Raw genomic sequence first — 10,338 nt, forward strand, 5'->3', positions numbered from 1 at the left:
TTCAGCCACACAAAGCTGCTCCTCTGGGAAGCCTACAGAGCTCTTGACAATTTAGAGTGCTCAGGAGCGGTCTATGTTCAGAACAGAAAAGGCGGCACAGCGAAGGCACAATAAAGACCACAATGGCAAGGCTGTTTCTCCCTGTGAAAAAGTAAGGCCCCTCTTCTTCCTCTTGCCAGTTTACTGACTTTCACCTCTTGGCTAATTAATTCGTAAATTTGGAAGCTGAAGTCAGGTGGTACAATTCAACAAATATTTATTGGCATCTACTACCTGTCAAGGACTACACTCGGTGCTATGGGATGCACAAAGTTGTCTAAGACTTGGTTCTTGCCCTTCAGAATTTATACTCTGATATTTCCTTATCAGATATATCCTTTTTCTAGGTACAGAAATTAGAAAACACCTCAGTGGGGTGATTGCAGTTCCTGTATTCTGTCTGCCTCATGTTGGCTGACTCTGCTAGTCATTTTCCATAATCTTCCACAGATGGTTTTGATGATTATTTTTAGGTTTTTTACTTTTGTTTTTTTTTTGGTTTTGTTTTGTTTTGAGACAAGGTCTTACTCTGCCACCCAGGCTGGAGTACCATGGCACAATCATGGCTCACTGCAGCCTCAAATTCCTGGGCTCAAGCAATCCTCCTGCCTCAGCCTTCCTTTTTTTTTTTTTTTTTTTGAGAAGGAGTCTTGCTCTGTCGCCCAGGCTGTAGTGCAGTGGTCGGATCTCAGCTCACTGCAAGCTCCGCCTCCCGGGTTCACGCCATTCTCCTGCCTCAGCCTCCCAAGTGGCTGGGATTACAGACGCCCACCACCTTGCCCGGCTAGTTTTTTTGTATTTTTTAGGATTTCACCGTGTTCGCCAGGATGGTCTCGATCTCCTGACCCCGTGATCCGCCCGTCTCAGCCTCCCAAAGTGCTGGGATTACAGGCTTGAGCCGCCACGCCCAGTGCCTCAGCCTTCCTAATAGCTGGGACTATAAGTGTGTGCCACCTAGTGCAGCTAATTTATTTTTATTTTTTGTAGAGACAGGGTCTCGCTATATTGCCCAGGCTGGTCTCAAACTTCTGGGCTCAAGGAATCCTCCTGCCTTGGCCTCCCGAAGTGCTGGGATTACAGGTGTTAGCCACTGCACCCAGCATCACGGATAGTTTTTAAAGATAATGTATGTTCATACAAAGCTTTATATTTTATCAAAATATATACGTGTATAGTGTAATATTCATAATAGACTATGAGATAAATAAAACTGGTATTTTCAACCCCATTTTGAAGTCTCGAAACTGAGACTTCGAGATATTAAGTGGCTCCTCCAAGAGAAATCCTCCAGTTACCAATTGGACTTCTGATTCCAAAGCTAGTGTTCCCTACCTCACATAAGGCTGGAGAGGACCTTACAAGGTCAGCAAGTCGGTTCTCATGCATATGAGTAGGACTGTACACAAAACATTAAAAAGTTTACACTGATAGCCTTTAAGAAGCCTTCATGCATTGTGAAATTGGAGAACTGACCCTCTTCCCCATGAGGCTCTTGATGGACTCGGTGGTTGGCACGAAGTACTTTTGCTAATTAGTTTCTAAGCAGGCTATACCCTTGGATGATGAAGCCCAAGCAGTTGAAGACATCATCCCTGGAGATTGTCTGCCACACACCTGTCTCTGTTACAGCTGGCAGTGGAACGCGCCTTTCTCTTATCCAGAGGACTCGTTCCCTTTGGGTCTCTCACTGAGCTCCTGCTTCTAATCTGAGAGACTTTCGTCATTCACAGTCCATTTACAGAGCTGAAAAGATTCACTACCCTGAAATTAATGAATTACTGAGGCCTTCTCGGTCAGATGCTCATTTTGTCACACCTTCCTTTCCACCACCCCTGAAATAGTTTAAGCAGACCGCAACAATTATGCAGCAATGATTAGTTTCTGTCAACAGAAGAAAAGGAGGGCATTTTTTCATCTCTGTTTTCATTCCTGCCCCCTCTCCCTTTTAAAGCTAAAGAACATCCTTATGAATTCTTATAGCTTCAGTTGCTCATTTGGGATGAGAAGTGGAAGGGCAGAGGGTTGGAGGTGGAAGACTTCAGATAAATTTAAATAAATAATTTCTTAATACTAAAATATCCTTATTCAACTCACAATTGCCTTAGGGTAGCTTGTCTGGAAAGTTTCCACTAATAGTTTTAACTCAATTTTCTTAGATGGTTAATTATTACAGATCAATTTCAGACTTTCTTTTACTACTAGCAATCTAAACAATAATGAATATTTAAACACTTTAACCTTGGTGTTAATTTTGCTGTGGATGGCTTTCTTTTGCTGATGTAATGCTGCCCTGTTGGATTTTTGTGCTCCATCCACATTCTTTTGCCAAATTATCATAATGGGCTAAGGACTAAGGGTTAGGGTGGATGTGGGCTGCAGTGTAGATGATTTGCCAAACCAACTACCTTGACCACATTCAAATTAATTATCATAGACATTGCTCTGTAAGATGATTTGTTTGTGAAAACTGTAGTGATATAGTTTTTTTAACCAGAAGATTTAAAAAAATCTGGCTAACATTTAAAAATATCCCTGATGAATAGAAAATATTTGTACTGTATAAGGTTAGGTAAGACTTACTCATAAACATTATTATTATGCTAGAAAATGTATTACTGAATCTATTCTGACAGCTTTTTCCCTTTTGTGTTGTTTAGATTCCAGGATTCTCCATAGGCAGAGTCTAGCTGATCCCTGATGTAGAATACCATGGTCAACTATCCTCTGAACCCCGGTTATACAGTAGAGTGCAGTCTCTAATAGCTGCTGCTACTGTTAGTGTAATACAGACCAAACGAAGAATGGAAAGGAGTTATATGTCGGGCTAGAATAGGTGGGATGCCAAAAACCAAGACCAAATAGCTTTGGGTGTTTTGCCTAGGATCAGTTTCTAAGGTAGCACAACAGGAATTCCCACATACAAATGCAACGTAAGAATCAAGGTCCACTGTCACCTCTGGGATTAAAGCCAGAGAAAGTTAACAAACAGAAAAGACCAGACAGTTACCAGATCCAGTGGTTTGGTTTATTGGGGCTTCTTATAAAGACATGGGGTATCATCTCTGTGACTGTCCTTCATTATTTATTATGACACAGCTCTCTGGACTGGTGTGTGACAGTGGCTTCCCACTATGGTATTCTTTCCCCCAACTTTGTACTAGGTGTCTAGTCAGAGTAGTGCTGGTCTTTGGACTTTGCAGGAAGGTGGCTGTGGAAAGATGCCACATGTTTGAGGTATTGCAGAAGTGGGGGGCAACTTTTCAGTTTCACTCATTGACCTTTTCCCCAGCTCCCGATCCCCACCCACTAAACACTGCAATTGCCCTAATGTCAGAGGGAGTCCTTGAGCTCTTTCTTCCTCATTCTGAAAAATATAAAAGTTTATCTGCTTTCTGAGCCTAGTCTTTGGTAGATGCATATGCTATGGACCAGGGGCCAGTATACCAATGAATATAGCGGTGGGCCTCAGAGATTCCCAATATGATGCTGGGGGAGGGGATATTTGGGGTGCTTGAGCCCATGCTTTTGTGGTTAGATATATAAACAGAAACAAGAGAAGGAGGCTGTTCTATGGAATAGTCCTTCATATGGTGGCCACCTTGCCTGCACGACACCTGTTCTTCCACCTACTTAATGCAGAAATTTTTGCATCAGTTCATGGACTTGGATTTCAGCTTCTAGGAGATGGCTATTGTGGATGTTGGGGCTCAGAAAACAATACCTCAAAATGAAGGCCTCAGAATCAGCCTTAAGAGCAAAAGTTTTTCTTTGATCTTTTCCTGCTGTCCTGTCTCTCAGTCCCATTCTCCCCTGAGGCTAGCCATAGAAGGTATTACAAATAATGGCAAAAACCACAATTACTTTTGCACCAACCCAATAGACTCCCTCTTCCCCAGGATGGGTTAAATTAGTAGTAATCAGAACCCATTTTCCCCAAAGCTAGCCATAAAACCTAAAAATATTACTCTAACTTGCCTTCTGCCTCGTGTTAGTGATTTTCAGCAAAGCTTCAGGGGTTCTCCTTGGACCCCAAACTTGGAGACCAGAGTCCTAATCAACTTTCAAGCTGGGCACACTGTGACTCAAGATCTGGGAGAATGTCTGCTATTTAGTGGCCTAATTTGCTGCCATGTGATTGACTAGGTCCCTTCTGAAAGAAATACCTTGTTTTAAATTCAGGGAGGGCAGACAAAACACTATAGTATACAAAATGGGGTTATGATTCTAGAACATTCGACAGCCAGCTAGTTCCCAGACTTTCTTAACCTCTCTAGTTTGAGTTAGCAGCTCAACCTCCAAGAGCTGTCACAATACCTTGTGTTTCCTGCTGTTATAGCATTTATTATGCCATGCAATCTTTGTTCATTTATTTGTATGTTATTAAAGCAAAGCTTCCTGAAAGCCTGGAGATGTTCTTTATCTGGACATACAGTTGATTAGATGCATGACCAGCCTTTGGGAATTTTGTCATAAATATCTTCCAAGAGTCCAATGTAGGCAGTGATGGTGGTGGTTATTTTTTGAAGTAACTATTGAAGCATTCACCATTCCACTTCTCCTGAATGGCAATCTTTAGGGGAATTGATGTATTCTCATCTCTATCCTCACTGACTCAGGATCTAGCAGCCAGTAGAGAACAGCTGCTTAATGAATTTCGAGGCTGATTTCAGGTATCCTTGCCACTGAGCTCTGAATTCTGGGGGGATGACACATATTATTAGCTCCTGGCCAGGCACCTCCAAGAGCCTCATAATATTTGCATGTGTCTGCAGCCCAAATTATATGTTTGTTCAAGCAATAACACAATACAAGAATCTTACCCCTACTTAGGTAAAATTACTTCCTTTCAGGAAGGAGAGGAGGGCCCTTGTAGTATACAGAGGCATGTAATTGAGCCCCATAGTAGACATGGAATCTGCCACTCTATCTGCTTTTTAAGCAGCTCTGCCTCTGAATTTAAAAAAATAAAAAAATAAAAAAATAAAGAAGTAAATGACATGAAAAGCCAATCATTTTTAAGTCCTTAGATTACTGGCACCTAAAGATGATCTTGGATGATTAACCTGGAACTATTAACTTCATCTGCTCTGGAAGTAATTCTTTGAAAACAGACCTCAGGGAAGCATGGGATTAAGGAAATTGTATACAGTTTAGCTGTTATGTCTCAGGGTTCCAGAAGGAACCTCTGACTGAGCTGATGACACAGCAATGCCTCTGACAAACACCTAAGTGAGCTAGGCTGGGCTGGGCTGGGCTGGGCTAGGCTAGGCTCTTATCCGTTAGTTCACCATGCTACTCCCAGGCCTCTGGAGAGACGGAAAACCTAAACGGAGCCAAACTGCTTACTAGGTCCCAAGTTGCCTTGAATATTTGTTAGAAGATGTCATTTTACCCACTTTATTGAATTTTTTTTTTGAGACAGTCTCACTCTGTTGCCCAGGCTGGACAGCAGTGGCACGATCTCTGCTCACTGCAGCCTCAACCTCCTGGGCTCAGTCAATTCTCCCACCTCAGCCTCCCGAGTAGCTGGGATTACAGGCACGTGCCACCACACCCAGCTAATTGTTTGTATCTTTAGCAGATATGGGGTTTTGCTATATTGCCCAGGCTGGTCCCCAACCCCTGGCCTCATATGATCTGCCTGCCAGAGTGCTGGGATTACAGGCATGAGCTGCTGCGCCAGGCCTATTGAAATTTTTTGAAGTATGAAATACATACATAAAAGTACACAAACCATAAAAATGCAGCTCTATGAATTTTCACAAAGTGAACACCCCAAGCCCATACAACAGAACCCAAACTCCAGAACCCCCTTCCTGCATCCAACAGCAAACACGATCTGGACTTCTAATTTCATAAATTGGTTTTGCCTGTTTTTGAACTCTATATAAATGGAATCATGCAGAACATATTTTTTTAAGTCTCTGGCTTCTTTTAATACCACATTTGTCCGATTTATTGATTTTGATGCAGGTAGCATTATTTTATTCATTCTAATTGCTGTAGAGAAAATTGTATATATATTGCAAGTCTAAACCAAGATTTATTCATTTGTACTACTTTCAATGGAATATTTGTGTTGGGGCTATTATAAATATTGCTGCTATGAACACTTGTGTAGATGTTTTTGGTGAACATATGCCCCCTTTAGAAGTGGAATTGCTGGGTCTGAGGACATGTGTATGTTCACTTTTAACATATATCACTAGTTTTCCAAAGTGGTTGTACCAGTTTGTATGCTCACCAATGGTGTGAGACAGTTCAAGTTGCCTAGCATCCTCACCAGCACTTGGTATTACCTCTTTTTTTTTTCATTTTAGCTGTTTTGATAAGCATATCTTACTGTAGTTTATTTGACATTTTCATTAGTATTTCCATGATGACTATTGAAATCAATCACGTCTTCAGAAGTTTACTGATTATTTAGATATCCTCTTTCCTGAATTACCTGTAAAGGCTTTTGACTATTTTTGTACTGAGCTTTCTTAAAAAATTAGTTGTCTTTCATTTATTGATTTATACAAGTTCTTTATATTTTCTGGTAAGAGTCTATTGTTGGAGATAGATATGTGTGTGTGTTTGGGTATGTGTGTGTGCATATAACAAGTATCTTCTTCTTTTCTTGCCTTTTTACTCTTTTTTTTTTTTTTTTTTTGAGATATGATCTCACTCTGTCACCCAGGCTGGAGTGCAGTGGTGTGATCTCAGCTCACTGCAGCCTCGACAGCCTGGGCTCAAGCGATCCTCCCACCTCAGCTTTTCCAGTAGCTGGGATTACAGGCAAGCACCACTATGCCTGGCTAATTTTTTTTTTTTTTTTTTTTTGTAGAGACCAGGTTTTGCCATGTTGCTTAGGCTGGTCTTGAACTCCTGGGCTCAAGGGATCCACCTGTCTTGGCCTCCCAAAGTGCTGGGATTACAGGAGGGAGCCACTGTGCCAGGTCCCTTTTTACTCTCTTAGAGTGTCTTTTGGTAACTGGAATTTTTCAATGTTAATGTAATCCTATTTATCAGTTTTTTGTTCTCTGATTAGGGCTTTTTGTGAGAAGGTGTCTTTTGGATGGCAAATCTTTTTTGATGCAACTGTTCACCTGCCTGGGAGAAATCCTTGTTTGGCCTCTGCCAGTGTTGGCATCAGTAGGTTTATGTGGCTGGTCATCCACAATGTCCCTGACATGTCTTCTTACCTCATTGAATTTTTCTCACCTACCCTTTTTGCTCTGGTAACATTGATGCCAGCTGACTATACCTTATCTGTCCTTAGTTTGGATTTCTTAGTCTGAGCTATGATCTGACTGACCAAACTTGCCAACCACCCAGTCTAATTAGCCAGTCTCAACCTCCGTTTATCTAATTTTATCTTCAGCCTCTCTTCTGATTATGGATTTGCAGCAGCTGTCAGCCCAGTTGTCCTAACCTCAGTCTAGTAGGGAACATTCCCAGCCTTTATTTAGACTATGTCCTGGCTAACAGTATTTTTATTTTGGCATCTCAAGTTTAGGTGAATTTAGAGGACCAGAGAGACCTTATTAATAGAAAACTTTTCCAAACGGAACTAGTATATTTCAATATAGAGGACTTATAGCTGTGAGGATGTGAAAAAGAACTAGAAAAACTCAAGAACATGGCTTTAGTCAAAGCAATAACATCATCTTTATGTATTAAAGGAAGCATTACTGTTATTTCTACTTGGGCACATGTTATTATACATGTGTAACACTTAAAAAAGGATATAAAACTAAAAAACAAAACACAAACCAAAAGAGAGAAAAAGAAAGAAAAAAGCCCCAAACTTCTTTCTTGGAATGTTACAATTTTTTTTAACTTCCTGAAGCCTGTAACCTAAGCATCCTTTTTTATTGCACACTGATAATTCTGTTCATTTCAATTAGGTCAAACAGATCAATACACTAGAACACAAATTTGACTGCTTTTATGCAGTAGGTAGTTTTTATGAAATTAGGTCCAAATTCTATTCATGACAAGAGAAAATTATTCAAAAGGTCATTATGATATTTGGAAAATAAATTTTGAATAATAATAACCAACCTTTACTGAGGGCTTTCTGTGTGCTGGGCACTGTTCTTTACATGTGTTGATATATTTAACATTTACAAAAAAACCCATGAAGTCCAGATTTTTATTTTTGTCATTCCTATGAATGAGAAAACAAGTACAAAGAAACTTGCCTAAAGTACTTCAACTAGCAACTGGCAGGGTCAGGCTTTGACTGAGGATGTGTGATGTCATCACCTGCAGTCTTAATCACTGAGCCTCTAAAATCAATATATTCTATACAATGTTAGTAGTTAAGAAAGCAGTAGGAAAGGAACTTGCAAGTTCCTACTAAGAGATCTGGAGATCTGAATAGTCTAGAAGAAGAGTAATAGTTAAGATTTATCAAGCACTTACCTTGTGGCAGGCACTTGTGAAAGCAATTTATGTATCTGATCTCTTAATTTTGAAAACAACACTGTGAAGTAAGTACTGTTATTCTTATGTTAAAGATGAAGACACAGGCTTATAGAGATTTAGCAACTTTTTTTTTTTGAGATGGAGTCTCATTCTGTTGCCAGGCTAGAGTGCAGTGGCATGATCTCAGCTCACTGAAACCTCTGCCTCCTGGATTCAAGCGATTCTCCTGCCTCAGCCTCCCGAGTAGCTGGGATTATAGGCGTGTGCCACCACGCCCAGCTAATTTTTGTATTTTTAGTAGAGACGAGGTTTCACCTTTTTGTCCAGAATGGTCTTGATCTCTTGACCTCATGATCTGCCCGCCTTGGCCCCAAAGTGCTGGGATTATAAGCGTGAGCCACTGCGCTTAGCCAGCCACCGCACCCGGCCTAGCAACTACTTTCTGTGAAGTTACACAATGAGTGGAGTGTCTGACTTTAAGGCCTGTATGTTTTATGTTACCACCATACTACACTGCCTCCCAAGATGAGAATATTTCTCAAATGAACTCAAGATATAGTCAAGGATATAATTTGATATACTGCTAGCAGCTAGTTAAGCCTAATAGAAAAGTAGCTAAAGAGGTGGAAGATGCAGCCATGAAAAAGAATGAGTTCATGTCCTTTGCAGGGACATAGATGAAGCTGGAAGCCATCATTCTCAGCAAACTAATACAGGAACAGAAAACCAAACACCACATGTTCTCACTCATAAGTGGGAATTGAACAATGAGAACACATAGACACAGCGGGGGGAACATCACACACCAGGGCCTGTTGGGGGGTGGGGGGCTAGAGGAGGGAGAGCATTAGGACAAATACCTAATGCAAGTGGGTCTTAAAACTTAGATGGTGGGTTGGTAAGTGTAGCAAACCACCATGGCACATGTATGCCTATGTAACAAACCTTCATGTCCTGCACATGTATCCCAGAACTTAAAGTAAAATATAAAGAAAAAAGAAAAGAGGTGGAAGAAGAACCTTTGCTATCATAATCTGATGGTTCCTATCTGAAAGATGGGATACATATTTACTGAGTGAATAAACACTATAAATAACCTGATAGTCCAGTTGAAACAGCAGAGATCAGAAAGGTTTTACATGGGATTCTCCAAGATGGATTTCCAGTTTTATGAACTACTTGCAGGAAAAAAATTGTTTCCAAGGTTAAATTACTGTTGGATATTATCCCCTTCTTAGATAATCATAATGCATATAAAAAGCTCTGCTGTTATTAATAGTAAAAATATTCTCCTTAGCTTTTTTTGGATTGAGGAAGAATTACCAATTTTTGTATGCAAAACTATAAGAATATCCAACTTAATGGATAGAAAATAGAATACTGGTAGATTTTTACAGTTTACAGATTTTATATCTTATGTGATTTATGGTTATTTAAAGCACATACAGTGATTGAAACATTCCTTGGACTATACAATGTATCCATACATATACAATTCCACTAATTGACCATTATCTTTAACAATAGCCCTGAAAATATATGTAATGTAGGCACATTCTGTATGAAAGCTAGACAAGTTTGGACTCAACCAATGAAGTCTGTATTTATTGTTAATTGTCACATGGAAACAGCTTACATTGGAATAATTTCTCTCTGTGATTGTTAATCCACCTGCAACTGTATTTGCTCTCTCTGTATTTATGGACCCTCCTGACCATGCATGCTCTGGTATTTGGATACATTTATAAATCCCTGGGTATGATTCTTTTTATTTGCCCATACATCAAGTACATGTTGTGTTCTCATTGCTAGTGTTTTGGTTTGATCAACCCATCTATTCAGATAACTGACACTTTGTAGGTTCCCAGCTGCAGCCATGTGCAC

This window comes from Colobus angolensis, unplaced genomic scaffold, assembly GCF_000951035.1.
Source record: "Colobus angolensis palliatus isolate OR3802 unplaced genomic scaffold, Cang.pa_1.0 Scaffold276, whole genome shotgun sequence".
Classification (NCBI taxonomy): domain Eukaryota; kingdom Metazoa; phylum Chordata; class Mammalia; order Primates; family Cercopithecidae; genus Colobus; species Colobus angolensis.